General features: G+C 47.0%; 3 protein-coding genes and 2 long non-coding RNA genes across 6 annotated transcripts in view; 3 read left to right on the top strand and 2 right to left on the bottom strand.

Annotated features, from left to right (window-relative positions):
* The window catches only part of LOC148143330 (uncharacterized), a 234,029-nt gene that overhangs the window by 75,067 nt on the left and 138,382 nt on the right, over positions 1–20,580 (top strand). The window lies entirely within an intron of this gene.
* LOC148143331 (uncharacterized) overlaps positions 1–20,580 on the bottom strand; it is a 195,349-nt gene that overhangs the window by 50,921 nt on the left and 123,848 nt on the right. The gene's annotated exons all lie outside the window — the stretch shown is intronic.
* LOC148143332 (uncharacterized) overlaps positions 1–20,580 on the bottom strand; it is a 192,485-nt gene that overhangs the window by 58,507 nt on the left and 113,398 nt on the right. The gene's annotated exons all lie outside the window — the stretch shown is intronic.
* The window catches only part of LOC148143333 (uncharacterized), a 59,267-nt gene that overhangs the window by 37,796 nt on the left and 891 nt on the right, over positions 1–20,580 (top strand). Inside the window, exon 2 of the long non-coding RNA XR_015751199.1 lies at positions 13,375–13,566. This is a non-coding gene — a long non-coding RNA (uncharacterized LOC148143333). The remainder of the gene's footprint in view (positions 1–13,374; positions 13,567–20,580) is intronic.
* Positions 12,359–13,139, top strand: LOC148143334 (uncharacterized). The gene is made up of 2 exons (XR_015751196.1): positions 12,359–12,906; positions 12,938–13,139. It is a non-coding gene; the product is annotated as an uncharacterized LOC148143334 (long non-coding RNA).

Genomic DNA, 20,580 nt, shown 5'->3' with positions numbered 1-20,580 from the left:
GTTGGTTTGTAGTAGGTGTCTGTGTTGATTCGGTCGCCTGAGATAGAAACAGAAAGGTCTAGGAAGGGGAGGGAGGAGTCCGAGACTGTCCAGGTGAATTTGAGGTCGGGGTGGAAGGTGTTAGTGTAGTGGATGAACTGTTCAACCTCCTCGTGGGAGCACGAGGTAGCGCCGATACAGTCATCAATGTAGCGAAGGAAAAGATGGGGGGTGGGGCCAGTGTAGTTGCGGAAGATGGATTGTTCCACATACCCTACGAAGAGGCAGGCATAGCTGGGGCCCATGCGGGTGCCCATGGCTACTCCTTTTGTTTGGAGAAAGTGGGAGGATTGGAAAGAAAAGTTGTTCAGGGTGAGGACCAGTTCGGTCAGTCGAAGGAGGGTGTCGGTGGAAGGGTACTGGGTGGTACGGCGGGAAAGGAAGAAGCGGAGTGCTTTGAGTCCTTCGTGATGGGGGATGGAGGTGTACAGGGACTGGATGTCCATGGTGAAGATGAGGCGTTGGGGACCGGGGAAGCGGAAATCCTGGAGGAGGTGGAGGGCATGGGTGGTGTCACGAACGTAGGTGGGGAGTTCTTGGACTAATGGGGACAGGACCGTGTCGAGGTATGCCGAGATGAGTTCGGTTGGGCAGGAGCAGGCTGAGACGATGGGTCGTCCGGGGCAGTTAGGTTTGTGGATTTTGGGCAGGAGGTAGAAACGGGCGGTGCGGGGTTGTGGGACTATGAGGTTGGAGGCGGTGGATGGGAGGTCCCCTGAGGTGATGAGGTTATGGATGGTCTGGGAGATGATGGTTTGGTGGTGGGGGGTGGGGTCATGGTCAAGGGGGCAGTAGGAGGAGGTATCTGCTCCTCCGCCCTTGAGCCCCGCCCCTCCAACCGCCACCAGGACAGAACCCCACTGGTCCTCACCTACCACCCCACCAATCTCCATGTACAGCGCATCATCCGCCGTCACTTCCGCCACCTCCAAACAGACCCCAGCACCAAGGATATATTTCCCTCCCCTCCCCTATCAGCTTTCCGTAGAGACCACTCCCTCCGTGACTCCCTTATCAGATCCACACCCCCCACCGACCCAACCTCCACTCCCAGCACCTTCCCTTGCAACCGCAGGAGGTGCAACACTTGCGCCCACACCTCCCCCCTCACTTCTCTCCAAGGCCCCAAAGGAAACTTCCATATCCGCCACAGATTCACCTGCACCTCCACCCACATCATCTACTGCATCCGCTGCAGCCGGTGTGGCCTCCTCTATATTGGGGAGACAGGCCGCCTACTTGCGGAGCGATTCAGAGAGCACCTCTGGGCCACCCGGACGAACCAACCCAACCACCCTGTAGCACAGCATTTCAACTCCCCCTCCCACTCCACCGAGGATATGCAGGTCATTGGACTCATCCACCGCCAAACCACAACAACGCGACGGTCGGAGGAGGAGCATCTTATCTTCCGACTGGGAACCCTCCAACCACAGGGGATGAACTTGGACTTCACCAGTTTCTTCATCCCCTCTCCCCCCACCTTGTCTCAGCCGAATCCCTCCAGCCCGGCACCGCCTTCCTGACCTGCAGTCTTCTTCTTGACCTCTCCGCCTCCATCCTACTCCGATCTACCACCCTCACCTTGACCTCTTTCCACCTATCACATTTCCAACGCCCCTCCTCCAAGTCCCTCCTCCCTACCTTTTATCTTCTCCTGCTGAACACTCTCTGCTCATTCCTGAAGAAGGGCATGTGCCCGAAACGTCGAATCTCCTGTTCCCTGGATGCTGCCTGACCTGCTGTGCTGTTCCAGCAATAAAGTTTCAACTTTGATCTCCAGCATCTGCAGACCTCACTTTCTCCTCGAAGATTAACAGGCCCACACTCAGGGTGGAGGGGGGGGGGGGGGTGGGGACCTAATTGAAACAAGGAATACTGAATAGCCTGGACAGAGTGGAATTTGGAAAGTTGTTTCCACTGGTTGAAGGGATTAGAACCAGTGCGCACAGCCTTAGAGTAAAGGGAAGACCTTTCAGCATGGAGATAAGGAGAAACTTCTTCAGCCAGAGAGTGGTGAATCTATGGAATTCACTGCCACAGAAGGCTTTGCAGGCCAGGTCACCGAGGATATTTAAGATTGAGATGGAGACGTTCTTGAGTCTCAAGGTGATGGAGGGTTACGGAGATGAAGTGGGAGAATGTGGCTGAGGAACCTATCAGCCATGATTGAATGGCAGAGCAAACCTTGAATGGTCCAATTTCTGCTCCGATGCCTTATGTTCTCTTGCTGTCCTGGACACACACAGAGTGCATTGGAAGCAGGAGTAGGCTGTTTGGTCTTTCAAGCCTGCACCAACATTCAACAGATTATCGGCAGATTCACAACCATCAAGATGAATAGGTTGGGACTTGTTCACTGGATCACAGGAGGTTTAGAGGTGACCTGACAGAGGTTTATAAAATCACGAGGGGCAGAGATGAGGTGACCGCTGGTATCCTTTCCCTAAGGTAGGGGTTTCAAGATTAGGCAGCAAATTTGAAGGTGCGAGGAGAAAGGATTTTAAAAAGGCAGGGGGGGCACTTTTCTTTTTACACAGAGTGGTTTGTATGTGGAATGAATGTGGATGCAAGTTGAGTAACAACATTGAAAAGACATTTGGATAAGTATATGAATAGGAAAGGTTCGGAGGAATATGTGCCAATCACAGGTAGGTGGAATTAGTTTAGTTTGTGAATATAGTCGGCCTTAGACTAGTTTGACTAAAGGGTCTGGTTCTGTTGGTGTCTGACTCTGTAACTGTTCTATACTGGTGTTAAATCATTTACTTGCCTTCTCCCAGAAACATCCACTTCTTTGGTGTTCAAAAATCAGATGAACTCAGCCTTGAATAATATTCAATGACCCCCTAATGCAGGAAGACATCCCCACTTCTGAACTCAATTCCCCTTGCCTTGCTGATTGCTTGCTGCACCTGTCCAGGCAAAAGTGAGGACTGAAGATGCTGGAAATCAGAGTTGAGATTAGAGTGATGCTGAAAAAGCACAGCCGGTCAGGCAGCATCTGAGGAACAGGAAAAATCGACATTTCAGGCAAAAGCTCTTCACCTGCACCTGTCTGACAACTGGAAGTGACTGGTGTAGAAGGATGCTGAGGCCCCTTTGCACATCCACACATCATTCCTGCTGAAGTGCTCGGGAACGAAATGTCCACTTTCCTGGTCCTCGGATGCTGCCTGACCTACCACCTTTTTCCAGCCCCACACTTTGACTCTAATCTCCAGCATCTGCAGTTCTCACTTTCTCCACATCCCAATATATCACCACTTAAACAATACATCTCCTTTCTGCTTTTTTTTTTCACAGCAATGGCTATAACTTCACATTGAGATACTGCATTTATCACGTGTTTGTAAATTGTGGTCTTCTCTACATCGGTAAGACTGAGTGTAACTGGGGAACAGTTTGGCGAGCATCACAGCTGGGTCCACAGAGGCTGACCAGAACTCCCAGTCACCACTCATTTTAATTCCCCTTCCCACTCCCTTTCTGACAAGAACATCTTAAGCTTCCTCTATTGCCATAACGAACCAAACCATAAATTGGGGAAACAACACCCCATCTCCTGCCCAGGCAGCCTACAGCCTGTAGGACTCAACATCAAGTTCTCCAATTTCAAATAACTTCCCTTTCCATCCCCCGACTCCCTTCTCAGCCCCGTGCCCCTCATTTCCACTTTTCCCTTTCACTGACCTGATTTCTTCCACCCATTGACTCATCAGGCCGTACCCTCTCCCTGTCTTCACTTATCCCCACTTTAGCCCCCTGCCCCAGCATCCATCCCCAGTCCTGAAGAAGAATTCCACCCGAAACATCAACTTCTCCACTTCCTGATGCTTCCTGGTTTGCTGTGTCCTTCCAGCCTCCTGCCTGTCTATTTTGCCAATTGAGACACAGACCTCGACCACGTTTCCAGAGTCTGTCCCCTCCCTTTCCTTTCAGTTGCTGCAAATCAACAATTGAATCCCAGAATGAAAACGAAACGGAAAAGAGAGTGGTGTACTCACAGATCTTAAACAGAGGAAGGAATTTGCAGTCTGGGTGAAGCTCAATGTTGATTCAGAAAGAGAGGAGCAGGAGTAGCAGCTTCAGAAACTCATTGTCCAACTTCCGCATTCAGACAATGCAGTGGCTCTGATTGGCAGGAGGACCAGTCTCCTTCCTGGGCCATCAAAGGAAGGTCGCCGGCCTTTTTTTGCGGAACGCGATGAGAATGGCCAGAGTTTTGCTGATACCGGTGGGCATGCGCACTGCGTTGCTGACACCGGATTACATGCGCAGTATGCTCACTGGGGATGCTGGTGTTCCTGTCAGATTTTAAGAGTCCAAATGCCAATGGGTAAAAAAGTGGTTCGACACTTCATTGCTTTTGCATTCTGTCTGGCTGTGCAACTTTTGTATGTCTTTTCACCACGTTGGGGGGCGAGTCCAGAACTGGAGGGCATGGGTTTAGGGGTGAGAGGGGAAAGGTTTCTGAGGGGTAAACTTTTTGCACAGACGGTGGTGCGTGTCAGCCAGAGAAATTGGTGGAGACTAGTACAATGATAATATTTTAAATGCATCTGCATGAGGATATGAATAGGACAGATTCGGAGTGATAAGGGGCCAAATACTGGCAAATGGGTCACTAGATTAATTCAGGATATCTGGTCGGCATAGACCGAAGGGTATGTTTCTGTGCTCTGTGACGCTATTTCTAGATAGTTGGAACAACTTCATTAGGCCATTCACCCCTTACAGTCAAGATCAGAGTGGTGCTGGAAATGTACAGCACGTCAGGCAGCATCCAAGGGAGCAGGAAAATCGACGTTTCACACAAAAGCCTTGAATGCTGCCTGACTTGCTGTGCTTTTCCAGCACCACTCTAATCTCCAGCACCTACAGTCCTCACTTTCGCCCATTCACACCTCCCAGCCTCTCCTGAGCTGTGGCCTGACTGTGCTTATTTCAGTGAAAGTTTCAGAAAGATTTCAGCAGCTCTTTGAAAAACTTGAATGTGCTTTCTGACTTTAACGATGTTTCTGAAGATATCATTTTAGGTATTCTCAATTTTGAAGATCAGCATCCAAGGAACAGGAGAATTCCTGAAGAAGGGCTTATGCCCGAAACGTCGAATCTCCTGTTCCCTGGATGCTGCCTGACCTGCTGTGTTGTTCCAGCAATAAAGTTTCAACTTTGATCTCCAGCATCTGCAGACCTCACTTTCTCCTTATGCCCGAAACGTCGATTCTCCTGCTCCTTGGATGCTGCCTGACCTGCTGCGCTTTTCCAGCAACACATTTTCAGCTCTGATCTCCAGCATCTGCAGTCCTCACTTTCTCCATTTCTCACCCTTCTCGACTCCCAGGTAGAGTCATCACCATCCATTTTCTCGGTGTGTGTGTGTGTCCTTTGAAGGGCTTGATACAGCGGTCAAAGCTGGTTCGAGGCATGAGACAGGACGGGTGTGGTGGGGGCTGGGGAGAAAAGAGACAGAATGGATGGGGGACAGAGAGGGAGAAAATGGAAGCGATAGAGAGAAACTGTGTGAGGGGAGGGGGGAAACCGAGAGAGAATAAGTGGGGTTGATAGAGAGATTGGGCGGGGGAGAGAGAGTGGGCGTGGCGGAGAAGTGGGAGATGGCACAGGGCAGGGTGATACTAGGCACACAGATACACAAGATGATCACTGAGCCATCAGTTAGCCAACTTGACACACAAGATGGCCGCCGGGCGACAATACGGAGAGAAACAGCAGAGCTGATACAGACACTGCCTGGGGCCACCAGAATACCAGCACAATGGACTCACAACCCAGTTGATTAGTTTAAGGCGGGTGGGGGAGAGAATACACACGAGTAATGAACACTGCCCGCCGAAGTGTCTGGCTCCAACCAACACCCATTATAGAAGTGCTAACAGCTTGATACAAACTCAATACCAAATGCTAATAGCCAGGGCTGCAGGAATCCTCCTTCTCAGGAAGAGCAATTAGCGCCCATTACTACAACAATGGATTTCCATGCAGACATTGAAATGGACAATATCTGCACTGAAACTGACAACGACTGTGCGGAAATTAACAAAGGCTGTGCCTGAACTGACAAAGACTGTACCGAAACTATCAACGATTCTATAATGATTACCATAAACAAATCATGTTACAAAGACAATAATCCCATCCCTGACCGATTGTATCACAAGATGTATAAAAGTTTCTTGACGTGTTCTCCAGGTCGAGAGAAGTCTCGCAGCTGACACTGTGCTGTTGGTGTCTTTCTCTCCTCGGTGCCCCGGTATTTCCTTGTGCAATAAACTCTGTCATTGAACCTCAATTCTGAATCCGAGCCTGGTGTTTTTCCCCACAACAGGGGAGAGAGAATGGGCGGGGGTGGCAGATGGTGGGGGGAGGGAGAGAGAGAATGGATAGAGAGGAGATGGTGGAGGCCTGGAAGAATAGAAATGGGACAGAGGGTATGGTGAGAGAATAGATGGGGGCAGCGGGTGTGGTGGAGAGAGAATAGATGGGGCAGAGGGTGTGTAGAAGGACTGGTCAGAAGGCAGAGGGTGAGGAATGAAATGACAGGGTTGCAGAGGGTTGCGTGAGATAGAATTGACAGGCTGTTTGAAGTATAGAGGGAGAATGGACAAGAAGCTGGGGATGGAAAGAGAATGGACAAAGGGCGCTGTGGATGGCGGGGGAGAATAGACAGTGGGAGCTGTGGGTGATGGGGGGAATGGACAGGGGGAGCTGTGGCTGGCCAAGATCAAAAAAGTTGATGACAGTCAACATTTATCAGATTGTTTCTGGAACAGAAAAACTTGCACTGGCGTCTCCCAGAAGAGGGGTGTCTCGTATGTATTCCTTCAATTTGTTTTAAAATAATTGTTGTGTATCTTAATTGTTAAGGTATACCTGGCACATAGAGAGATGGCTGTTGTTGTTGGAGGTCAGTCATCTCAGTTCCAGGACCGTCTCTGCAGGAATTCATAGGGTAGTGTCTTCCATCATAAGGTCAGAGGTGGTGATATTCACCAATAATTGCACAATGTTCACAATTCCTCACAAACTGAAGCAGTTCAGTTTGAAATGCAACAAGATCTTAACAATATCCAATGGGCTGATGAGTGGCAAGTAACATTTATGCCACGCCAATGCCAAACAATGACTCATCCCCAAAAGAGATAATCTGACCGCTGCCCCGTGATATTCAACAGTGTTCCTGTCACTAAACACCCCGCTATCAACATCCTTGAGGTTTACCATTGACCAGAAACTCAACTAGACTAACAACAGACACAATGGCAACAAGAGCAGGCAACAGGTCAGGAATATTGTGGCAAGAAACTCTCCAAACCCTGCCCATCTTCTACAAGGCACAAGTCAACTGTGTAATGGAATACTCTCCCACCAGCTTGGATGGGTGCAGCTTCAAAAACATTCAAAAAGCTTGATACCATCCAGGACAAAGTCGCCTGCTTGATTGGCACCATCTCCACATACATCCACTCCCTCTGCCCGACTGTTCAGAAGCAGTAGTGTGTATGATCTACAAGACACAACACAGAAATTCACCAAAGATCCTTAAAAAATACCTTCCAAACCAACAACCACTTCCGTCCAGATGGATCAGGCAAAAGATACTTGGGAACACAACTTCTTGCAAGTACCTCTCCAAGCCACTCACCATCTTGACTTGGAAATATATTGCTGTTCCTTCAGTGTTGCTGGGTCTAAATCCTGGAATACCCTCCGTAAGGACATTATGTGTCACCGTACAGCGTGTGGACCACAGCAGTTGAAGAAGGCAGGTCACCATTACCTTTTCAAGCGGAATTAAATGCTGGCCAGCCAGCAATGCTCACGTACCATGAATAACTTTTAATAAAAGGTTGGAATCTGCAAACTAAAAAAAAATCAACGTTCAGGTGGAACAGACGTCGGGCTTTGATTTGGTCCTTATTTGAGGACGGACAAAGAGCGATATACTGACACTGAATTGGAAATAGAGTTTCGAGTTAAACACCTGTAGTGTTTCACTCAGTGTATCAATTGAAAATCGATTAAAGATTGGCTCCAGGCGTGTACGTCATGAACACATGAAAAAGGACGGTTAAGAAGTCATGAGGGACTCTTGATTTCATCTCTTTCATGGCTGATGAACTACCCACAATCCCATGCGACCCAGATACCGCTCTATCAGCTGTGAGCAATGTTCATGGTGCGCATGTGTGAGATCGGAATGGGACCCCGCCCCTCGCCGTTCTGATGGACGGTGCGACCAACCTTTGGGAATCCCAGAAGGACCGGAAGGAGTCTGGTCCTCCTGCCATTTAAAACCCCCGCCATTGTCTGAATGCGGAAGTTCGACCATGAGCGTCTGAAGCTCGTCTCTCGCTGAATGAAGATTGAGTTTCAGTACATACTGCATCTTCCTTTCTCTGTTTAACATCTGGGAGTACCGCACTCTCTTTCTCGCCCCCTTTCCCATTTCTTTTCTTATCCTTGGGTTCAGCTGTTGCTTTGTCGGAGCTGAGGGAAAAAGGAAGTCAATCGAGGGAAAGGGGCAGACTCTGGAAAAGGTTGGTTTAGATCTGTGCTTGTTAATGTTTGACAGGCTTTGTTTCCTGAGCTTGATACATTCACTTGTCTGGCAAAAAAGGATGGCCTCTTGATCCATGTTTGGGATGGAAATGAATTATGCTGTGGGTGACTTGCTCGTAGTAGTCCAAAAAGTATTGGATAAGTATTTATGACACACAAACCTTGAGTTATTGACTGTTTATTCGGGAGCTCACGGGGAGAGCCAAGTCGACCTAATAGTCACAAGTCACTCCGACGAGAAACAGAGAGTTATGTGATTATATAGGTTACAGTCATTTAACAATTAGCAAACTGTTAATAGCAGGATATTGAGCAACTAAGTCAATTTGCCCAGCGACGTTGTGTCTGGACGATGTTGGTTAGTAACTGATAAGTGTGCAATAGGTCCTTGCAAAGAGAAGGATATTCCCATGGAAGGAAAGAATTTGTTTATCAGGTAGCAGTACAGCTGCAAGGCTGAGTGTCTCTGTTGAGTCTGGGAATTAAAGGTAGCTGGGACAATGCAGGGAGGAGGAGCTCTGACAATGGATAGATCAGCCATGATCTTAATGAATGGCGGAGCAGGCTGGAAGGGCCAAATGGCCTATTCCTGCTTCTTTTACTATGAAACTATAACCCTGCATTTCCCATGGCTAACCCACCTAACCTGCATATCCCTGGCACTGTGGCCAATTTAGCATGACCAATCCAAATCATGGCTGGTGAGCAATGTCGTGATGTGGAAAATGAACATCAGAACAACAGAAAGGGACAAGGAGAGTAAATGTATCAGCAATTGAAACTGAATATTAATGTCACAAAAATTGAAATGATACATGGTGAGTCTGAATGTGTGCTGCATTGTAACAAAAATGAATGAATTAACTGCACACATTGGAAGTGAATAATTATGGTCTGAGACTCCTTACAGAGACATGGCTTCAGGATGGCAAGGATTGGATCCTGGATATTGAGGTGTACTCAGATGGGAAGCGAGGTAAAGGCAGAGGGTTGGCACTGCTCACCAAAGCACTGAGCACACAGTAGTCTGGTGTCAGCTTGGGTTTCAGGTCCTGATTTATCTGTCCTCTGATCTCCCTGTTCCCACGGAATAAGATGTCGGTCTGTTCTCAGCTTTGCTGGACTTCTGCAGAAGCTTTCACGCCTCTTTTACAGCTTCCAGAACAAGAAAACATTCAGTCAATCGAAAGCCAACCCACAATCTCAGCCTGTCACCCATCCAGACACAGAGTGTAGTCAGAGTAGGGAATCAAACAAGAAAAATGAAACAAAATCAGAAATAAATAAATGCTTAATGTTTGTTCATTAGAAAGTAAACCAGAAACAGGGGTCTCCCAGGATCCTGAGAGTGCCCTACTTGAGGAATTCTCTCTCCCGAGATGTAACTATTAGTATTGTTGGGGCAAGGTAACTCGTGTGTCAAATCGTTTAAAGCAAAGTAGTCAGGAGAGGAGACCTTGAGCAATTGACTAGCTTTATTCATTGCCATGGGGAATACCTCTTAGTTCAAAACAAAGTCTGACGTATTCCAATAAAATACAGAATGTTACAAGTTTTATGTAAAACACAAGCCCCACTCTCCAATAATTATGCAACTGAGGGGCAGTTGTAAGGTTCACATACATTGTCCAGACCTACACTTCCTAATGCCTGCAAAACTGAATGTTTTCTTATACTGCATGTTCAGCTAGGCTCGAATTACCGATAAGGGACAGAGAGAACCAATCCATCATTCTATGAAGCAGCACAGTCTAATGGCCTGAGGAGCAGAGACAGCCTGCAGCTGCAAGGTCAGGCTATCAAACCAGAATTCCTTAGCCAGGGCTCAGACAGCATTCTGTGAACAGTCTACATTTTCCTCCAAACATTGCTTTGTGATAAAATGGCTTCCACGTAGTTTTGTGTCAATTTTTATCAAATTCTCCCACAATCCCTCCTTTTTTATTAAAAAGAGGAGATTGGGGGTGTCAGCAAAAGGGGGATTATACCCAGAGCCAGCGGGATTGTCGGGAGGTAGTGTTTGGAGAGCGAACTGTTAATCCTCGGGTTCAGTAAGGACAGGGGCAGAAGGCTCCAGGGATTGGGAATCATCATCAGGAAGGAGAAATCTCGGCAACTGGGAGATCACTGGAGAGGAGGGCCACAACAGTGAACTGAGCCGAACACAGGATTGTCTGCGGGGTGACTTTGATTTCCAATCGAGCAGTTCCAAAGGATGGGGGAAAGAAAGCTTCAAGTTGCTCAAATCACATAAGGGCTCGAGTACGAGTTCAGGATGGATGGGGATATGGGCACACAGCCAGCAGCTAGAGTGTTTGACCTTCTGTGCATAAACAAAAGTATTAAACTGTAATTTCTGTTTACTAGAGGTTATCAGGCCCAATCAAACATAGTTCGTGAAAGAAAGATAAGGAAGAGTGCAGTGAAAGGCAGAATGATCAGGCTGAGGCATTCACGAATGAAGGCTGAAGATGTGTCTCTGACGGGGTCTTCTGGTGTTCCTCCAGGAGGTGGCGCTCGTTTGCATTGTGTTGTGTGTGTCCATGCGGCCTCCCCTTGACCCTGACTGCTGACCGGGTAACCCAGCAGGACTAGGAACGGGCCTTTCCATCTCAGCGCCAATATGTCCCGGTCCTAATGCTGAGGGTTGGTGTACCCATGAATGTAAACTCTGAAGAGTTTTGGTGAACTGATGCAAATATTTCCCACTTGTCCAACATTAGAGTGTCAGCTGTTTCAGCCATTGGGATGGTTTTGATTCATCTACTAAATACATTTACTCTTATTAGACAATATTCATAACAATGTACGCGAGGTGATTCTATAAAAGCAAGTTGTAGACAGGGAAAAAGGCTGACCAGGCAAGGAGGTTGTTAGCAAACACACTCTCTGTCTGCCTGCACCACTCTCTCTCCCCCTTTCTCTCTCTCTCTCTTTTTCTCTCTATCTATCTGCCTCACTCATTGTGGTGTAAAATTATGTCCCAATACATGTGTGAATCATAATGTAACACATGTATTGGGCCAAGCAGTGGAATGTGGTGAAACGGTTAAAAATTATGTCCCAATACATGTGTGAATCTAACCGGAATGGAGGTGTTGCTTAGTCCCGTGTGAATCTTATTACACACCTCCCCGTGTGAATCTTCTTATCTGTATGTAACCAGAATGGAATGTGTTTTTTAGCCTTGCTCTGCTGTTCACATGAATGTTTATATCTGGAAAAGAGTATATCAGCTGGAAAAGTCTCCAGTTCGGAGAGTCTGCTCCGGGGTTGCGTTTAACCGCCGAGCGTGGGTTGTTGGCAACCGCTCTACGAGAACTGACGGCTCCCAGTTCCGGTAACACGTAGAGTGAGTATAAACCAGACCCGTTGTAAGTACGAGACCTGGTTGTGGCGACGCTGCGGGGAATAAAATGCTCATATTCTAGCAGACTCGCCTCTTGGTCGTTTGTTCTGTGTCAGACTACTCTCCTACGAACCTGACCTTGAGAATTTTTTAAAACATTTTGGCGCTGCGAGCAGGGTCAATCGCAATTGAGGAGAGATTTTGATACAGAACAATGTTTTGGAAAAAGACTAAGAAACCAGAAGAACAAACTGTGGAGGTCCCGACCGTCCCGGGATGGCATGGACCGTGGCATGACGTGGCAGTTTGTTTGAGAAATGGTGGGGGGCGACCGGAGGAACCCCAGGGTCGCTGCTGTCCACCCTTGAGAGGATCCCAGTCCTGCCGAAGAACCCCTTGCCTGGGGTACAGCGGAGGATGTGGGCATGTCCAAAAAGCTGAAGCGGAGTTAACAGAATTGAATGGGATTGAACTGAACTGAACTGAGTGGAACTGAAGTGAATCAAATTGAACGGAACAAAATGGAACTGAGCTAAATTGAATTGAAATGCACGGAACTGAATTGAACACAATTGAATTGAACTGAACAGACCTGAACTGAGCTGAATTGAACTACACTGAATTGACTGAACTGAAATTAACTGAAACGAATTGAACTGAATTAAGCATAATGTAACACATGTATTGGGCCAAGCAGTGGAATGTGGTGTAAAATTATGTCCCAATACATGTGTGAATCATAATGTAACACATGTATTGGGCCAAGCAGTGGAATGTGGTGAAACGGTTAAAAATTATGTCCCAATACATGTGTGAATCTAACCGGAATGGAGGTGTTGCTTAGTCCCGTGTGAATCTTATTACACACCTCCCCGTGTGAATCTTCTTATCTGTATGTAACCAGAATGGAATGTGTTTTTTAGCCTTGCTCTGCTGTTCACATGAATGTTTATATCTGGAAAAGAGTATATCAGCTGGAAAAGTCTCCAGTTCGGAGAGTCTGCTCCGGGGTTGCGTTTAACCGCCGAGCGTGGGTTGTTGGCAACCGCTCTACGAGAACTGACGGCTCCCAGTTCCGGTAACACGTAGAGTGAGTATAAACCAGACCCGTTGTAAGTACGAGACCTGGTTGTGGCGACGCTGCGGGGAATAAAACACTTATATTCTAGCAGACTCGCCTCTTGGCTGTTTGTTCTGTGTCAGACTACTTTCCTGCGAGCCTGGTCCTTGACCTTGAGAATTTTTTTAAAACACTCATGCGCATACGCACACATAGAAGTCCATGGCAGTGAATGTGTATCTGCAGAATTAAACTTGCAGATACATTCTATTTTGCTCAAAAAATGCACAATCTGCAGGCAGTCAATACATGTAATATTTTGTGAATTTTGTTTTGGAAATAGAATCCGTCTGACTCAAGATTGGGACACAGAAGACTCTGACCTCACACCTTTAATGAATTGTCTGAGCTGAGATGTCACATTTTGCTATAAAACCTTGAGTTATCTTGAGAAGGTGACAGACGGAAGATGTGGGATTTACACAGTTATGATACCTGCAACCCATTTGAAAAGATGTAAAACTTAACAATCCAGGTTTGTTCAATATATCATTTCAGTGGCAGGACACTGGAATGTTTTGCTATAAATTCTGTGTTTGTGATATTATTCTCCACAACCACCTGATGGAGGAGCAGCACTCCGAAAGCTGCTGGTTCCAAAGAAACTTGTTGGACAAAACGTGGTGTTGTGTGGTTTTTAACTTTGTCCAGATTAGGGTGGGTTGACCCTGCTAAATTACCCATAGTGCCCAGGGATGTGCAAGTTAGGGTGGATTGGTCATGCCAAATCACTCATAGTTGGTCATGCTAAATTACCCATAGTGCCCAGGGATGTGCAGGTTAGGGTGAATTGGTCATGCTAAGTTACCCATAGTGCCAGGGATGTGCAGGTTAGGGTGGATTGGTCATGCTAAATTACCCGTAGTGCCCAAGGATGTGCAGGTTAGGGTGGATTGGTAATGCTAAATTACCCATAGTGCCCAGGTATGTGTAGGTTATGGTGTATTGGTTATGCTAAATTACCCATAGTGCCCAGGGATGTGCAGGTGAGGGTGGATTGGTGATGCTATATTACCCATAGTACCCAGGGATGTGCAGGTTAGGGTGGATTGGCTATGCCAAATTCCGCATAATATCCAGGGGTGTGCAGGTTAGTTGTATTACTCAGGGTTAAATGTAGAGCAGTGGGGGTGGGGGAATGGGTGTGGGTGGGTTACCCTTGGGAAGGTCAGTGTGGGACTCGTGGGTCAGAGTAGCCTGCTTCCACACTGTGGGGATTCCCTGAAGGGAAGGGATTCTCCTCCCCTTCTGCTGCAGGGCCCCGCAGGTGCAGCAAGGTGGCCCGCTATCCACCTCGCCCCGCCCCTTTACCGTCACCATTCCCCGCCCCTTTAATGACGTCACAAGACAGACGTGGCCCTGTTAGTTTGAGTGACACTCCCTCCCTCTGGGCAACTCCTCATCCTGGGAGGACCGGAGAAATGGGAGGCGGGGAAATCTGTTCTTTTGTTGCAACTGGAGTGAATTCAGGGAGGGAGCAGTCTCCGCAAACTCAGGTAGATTTCTTAATTACCCCAGTGAAGAGGGATTGAAGGATAGAGATTGGAAAGGGGGAGGGGTGGACATTTTTTCTGTTTAAAATGCACCCGATTCCCACCAGTAACTGCAACAGGTACAAGTACAGCACATGCAATATTCCTCATTGCAGCTTCAAACCGGTTATGCATCCTCTGTTCTTCCTCCACCTTGGCTCCAGCACATTCAGCTTCCTTCCCTCATTCCCATCCCCCGGCCCTGATGTCCAAGCTGACCCGCAAAAGTTCCTCCATTCTTTCTCCAGTGTCTTTTGTGGGTTTTGAAAACTTTCTCAATCCTTTAATTGAGTAGATGAGTTGGGAAGTTATGTTGTAGCTGCACGAGGTTAGGCCACTTTTGGAATGTTGTGTGCAGTTCTGGTCTCTCTGCTAGAGGAAGGATGTTGTGAAACCTGAAAGGATTCAGAAAAGATTGACAAGAATGTTGTCAGGGTTTGAGCTAAACAGGGTTGGGTTGTTTTTCCTTCGAGCGCCAGAGGCTGAAGGGTGACCCCACAGATTTCTATAAAATCAGGAGGGGCATGGATACGATAAATGGACAAGATGTTTTTCCTGGCCTGGGGGAGTCCAGAACTACAGGATAATAGGTTTAGGGTGAGGGTGTGGGGAAGATTTGAAAGAGACCTTTGGGGCAATGCCTATGTTGAGGGTAGTGCATGTAAGGAATGAGCTGCCAGAGGAAGTGGTGGAGGCTGGTACAATCACAACATTTAAAAGGCATCTGGATGTGTAAATGAATAGGAAGGGCTCTTCTTTTTTTAATTGGCAGCTCTCAGAATGAACAGGATGTCTGTCTTTCCTGTGTATTTAATTTCTTTTTTCCTTTTAACCCCCACGCTACCGCCTAACTGCGGTAGTGCTTATTTTTACCCCAGAACCCATGTTGTGTGTGTGCAGGTGTGAGACACCGTGAGAGACACAAGGTGTATGAATCTTTATTCAATTTCCACCACCAGGAAGAAAGGAAACACCCGAGTGGCCAATGACAAGCAGTGCCCTTCACAAATAGGAAGGGTTAACAGGGATGTGGGCCAAGTGCTGATAAATGGGACCAGGTTGATTTAGGATATCTGATCAGCATGGATGAGTTGGACTGAAGGGCCTGTTTCTGTGCTGTACATTCTGTTCCCATTAGGCTCTCCCTTAACTCTCTTGCAAATGGTCTTGGTGACGGTATGAGATTCTGAAAAGAAACAGGACCCACAAATGCGCAAGGGCAGGATTCCGTACATGGAGATGGGTATGGTTACTTATGCCGCATAAGGCCTGCTGTATCCCAGCCAGTGGAACGCAAGCTGTTTGTCTATACGGGCAGGAGGTATATGGCCCCTTTGTCTTACAGGAGTGGGTGAGACAAGTCTCAAATAGACAGGAGATGTTATGTGGAACATACACACCCATAGCTGGTTAAATTAAAGCAATTCTCATACGACCCTGCATGCTGCCTGACCTGCTGCACTTTTCCAGCAACACGTTTTCAGCTATAAAGGTAGTCTGTTTGTGATAGTACAACAGAGTAGCCTGCCAGGGCTCTTGAAGGAAGAACAATGTCCTACTCTCCTGGGTTATTAGAATCCAGTTAGCCTGGCTTATAGGTATCAGGGTTATGTTGTAACAGTGATGTTATTAGTAAAGGAAAGGGATGATTAAAATTAAACTAAAAATGTCTGCAAGAGATTTTGTAAAATTCCAGACTACCAAAGGTACGATCTCCGGGATGAACCAAGAGAGGCTTGCAAGTTGAGTTCATAAGGAATTCCTTGGGCCGTCTCAAATCTGTACTTTATCAAGAGTTCTTCATTACTATTACCAACAAAGTGCGATCCATTGTCCAAGCTCATGCACGCAGGTATACTGGAGCAGGGAATAATTTCCTTAAGCAAAATCTTCACAGTCTCAGCAGCAGTGTTAGGGGAAGGATAGGCTTCAATCCACTTAGAAAAAACATCAACAATAAGCTAAACATATTTATAGCACTGACATTTCTGCAATTCAATGAAGTCCAGTTGAAGTGTCTCAAAGGGACCCTCCGGCAAGGGAGTTCTACCCGGCGTGCAAGGTAAGCCTTTTCCGGGGTTATGTTCCTGACAAATAAGACACCGGCCGCTAACCCTTTCAGCTTGTTGTTGGAGGCGGGGATGCCACCAAGCCGTCAGGAGAAAGAGGGCGACCGAACGGGCACCACCGCGAGTTGCATAATGTACACAGTCAATAACCCATAGAGCAAGATCATCAGACATACAATTTTAATCCACGGGAGGAATCCAGAGTTTGAATTGTCCTCCTGCCTATCAGAGCCCCCCCATTGTCTAAATGCAGAAGTTGGACCATGAGCTTCTGAAGCTGCTATTGCTCTCCTCTCTCTCTCTGAATGAAGATTGAGCTTCACCCCAGACTGCAATGCCCTTCCCCTGTCCAACATGTCTGAGCATGGTACTCTCTTTTCTCACCACCTTTTTCCAGAGTGGTGAAGGGAGGTGATTTGAAATTGGAGAACTCAATGTTGATCCTCAGGGCTGCAGGCTGCCCAGGCACAAGATGAGGTATTGTTCCTCCAATTTGCAGTTTGCATTGTTGTGGCAATGGAAGAGGCCAAAGATGGTCATATTGGGAAGGGGAATTAAAATGAGTGGCGACTGGGAGGTCCAGTCGGCTTCCGTGAACCCAGCTGCGATGCTCGGCGAACCATTCCCCAAGTTTGTGCTCAGTCTCCACGATGTAGAGAAGACCACAGTTGGCAAACACATGGCAAATGGAGTGCCACAATGTAAAGTTACAGCCTTTGCTATGGGGGAAAAAAAACAGAAAGGAGGTGAATTTCCAATGCTGGAGATCAGAGTCGAAAAGTGGTGCTGGAAAAGCACAGCAGGTCAGACAGCATCCGAGGAGCAGGAGAGTTGATGTTTCAGGCACCAGCCCTTCATCAGGAATAATGTGTGGATGTACAAAGGGGCCTCAGCGTCCTCCACCACCAGTCACTGCCAGTTGTCAGACAGGTGCAGCAAGCAATCAGCAAGGCAAGTGGTATATTAGCAAGAGGAATTGAGTTCAGAAGTGGGAATGTCTCCCTGCAGTTAGAGGTTCATTGAATATATTCAAGGCTGAACTCATCTGATTTTGGAACAACGAAGAAGTGGAAGTTTGTGGGGGAAGGCAAGAAAATGGTTTCAAGACCAGTCCAGAATAGTTAGTCAGACAGCACAGAAACAGACCCTTCAGTTCAACTAGTCCATGCTGACTATATTCAGAAACTAAGCTAGTCCCACCTAGATTGGGCCATATCCCTCCGAACCTTTCCTATTCATGTACTTATCCAAATGTTAAGTTGTAGAACGAAGAGACCTTGGAGTGCAGGTTCATAGTTCCTTGAGAGTGGAGTCTCAGGAACATAGTGAAGAAAGCGTTTGGGATGCTTTCCTTTATTGGTCAGAGCATTGAGTATAGGGGTTGGGAGGTCATGTTGCAGCTGTACAGGACATTGGTGAGACCATTTTTGGAATAGTGCATTCAGTTCTGGTCTCTCTGCTAGAGGAAAGATGTTGTGAAACTTTGACAGGAGTTGGAAAAGATTTACAAGGCTATTTCCAGGGTTGGAGGGCTTGAGCTACAGGGGGAGGCTGAATAGGCCAGAGATATTTTCCCTGGAGCATGAGAGGCTGATGTTTAGCGGTTAGGATAAATTATACAAGAGGGACTGGTTGCACCTTAATAGGTGGGGGACCAGCATTCTGGCAGGTAGTTTTGCCACTGCACACAGCTGCGTTTAAATTAAATAGCTGGGGGGGGGGGGGGGGTAGAGGGGACAAACTGGAAGTTTAAGAAGGAAGTTAGAACAAGAGAAGTCAAGAAAGACAGTGGAATCAATGGAGCAGAAAACTCAAAAGAAAAGGATCATGCCGTAAGGTCAAGTGAAATAGGGATTGATAGGAAGGGTGAGGGGAGTAACAAATTAAAAATATTAAATATGAATGCACGAAGCATTAGAAATAAAGTGGATGAGCTTGAGGCTCATTTGGAAATTGGGAGTTACGATGATGTGGGGATAACTGAGATGTGGCTTCAACTGGACAGAGCCTGGGAAATGAATATTCAAGGGTATACGTGCTATCATAAGGACAGACTAACTGGCAGAGGGGGTGGGGTAGCCCTGTTGGTAAGGAATGATATTCAGTCCCTTGCATGGAGGGACCTAGAATCAGGGGATGTAGAGTCAGTATGGCAAGAACTGAGAAATTCTAAGGATAGAAAGACCCTAATGGGAGTTATCTACAGGCCCCCAAGCAGTAGCCTGGATGTAGTGTGTAAGTTGAATAAGGAGCTGAAATTGGCCTGTCGCAAAGATATTAGTACAGTTGTTATGGGGGATTTCAACATGCAGGTAGACTGGGAGAAATCGTGGATGCATTGGTGATCATTTTCCAATGTTCTATAAATTCAGGATCAGTTCCTGCAGATTGGAGGGTGGCTAATGTTGTCCCACTTTTTAAGAAGAGAGGGAGAGAGAAAACAGAATTATAGACCAGTTAGTCTGACCTCAGTGGTGGGAAAAATGCTGGAGTCAATAATAAAGGATGAAATTACAACACATCTGGATAGCAGTAACAGGATAGGTCAGAGTTGGCATGGATTTATGAAGGAGAAATCATGCTTGACTAATCTTCTGGAATTTTTTGAGGATGTAACTCTGAAGACGGACAAGGGAGATCCAGTGGATGTAGTATACCTGGACTTTCAGAAAGTCTTTGACAAAGTCCCACATAGGAGGTTAGTGAGCAAAATTAGGACACATGGTATTGAGGGCAAAATACTGACATGGATTGAAAATTGGTTGGCTGACAGGAAACAAAGAATAGTGATAATGAAAGTAAGAATAATGGCAGGCAGTGACCAGTGGTGTGCCGCAGGGATCAGTGCTGGGACTGCAGCTTTTTACAATGTACATTAATGATATAGATGAAGGTATTAAAAGTAATATTATCAAATTTGCTGATGACACAAAGCTGGGTGGCAGGGTGAAATGTGAGGAGGATGTTAGGAGAATACAGGGTGACCTGGATAGACTAGGTGGGTGGACGGATGCATGGCAGATGCTGTTTAATGTGGATAAATGTGTGGTTATCCACTTTGGTGGCAAGAACAGGAAGGCAGATTACTACCTAAATGGAGTCAAGTTAGGTAAAGGAGATCTAGGTGTTCTTGTACATCAGTCAATGAAAGTAAGCATGCAGGTACAGCAGGCAGTGAAGTAAGCTAATAGCATGCTGGCCTTCATAACAAGAGGAATTGAGTATAGAAACAAAGAGGTCCTTCTGCAGCTGTACAGGGCCCTGGTGAGACTGCACCTGGAATATTGTGCGCAGTTTTGGTCTCCAAATTTGAGGAAAGACATTCTGGCTATTGAGGGAATGCAACATAGGTTCACGAGGTCAATTCCCAGAATGGCGGGACTATCTTACGCTGAAAGATTGGAGCGACTGGGCTTGTGTACGCTTGAGTTTGGAAGGCTGAGAGGGGATCTGATTGAGATGTACAAGATTATTAAAGGATTGGACACTCTGGAGGCAGGAAGCATGTTTCCGCTGATGGGTGAGTCCTGAACCAGAGGACACAGTTTAAAAACAAGGGGTAGGCCACTTAGAACGGAGTTGAAGAGAAACTTCTTCACCCAGAGAGTGGTGGGTGTATGGAATGCTCTGCCCCAGAAGGCTGTGGAGGCCAAGTCTCTGGATACTTTCAAGAAAGAGTTGGATAGAGCTCTTAAGGATAGTGGAATCCAAGGTTATGGGGATAAGGCAGGAACAGGATACTGATTGCGGATGATCAGCCATGATGGTGCTGGCTCGAAGGGCAGAATGGCCTACTCCTGTACCTATTGTCTATTTTCTGATGGATGTTCATAAGGGGCATGGATTGGGTGAATATCCAAGGTCTTTTCCCCTGGGTATGGGAGTCCA

Source organism: Chiloscyllium plagiosum, unplaced genomic scaffold, assembly GCF_037043375.1.
Source record: "Chiloscyllium plagiosum isolate Xiang-an unplaced genomic scaffold, Cpla_swu_hap1 HiC_scaffold_27, whole genome shotgun sequence".
In the NCBI taxonomy this organism is placed as follows: Eukaryota; Metazoa; Chordata; class Chondrichthyes; order Orectolobiformes; family Hemiscylliidae; genus Chiloscyllium; species Chiloscyllium plagiosum.
The sequence above is the reverse complement of the archived record's forward strand: the minus strand, read 5'-3'. Positions and strand labels throughout refer to the sequence as shown.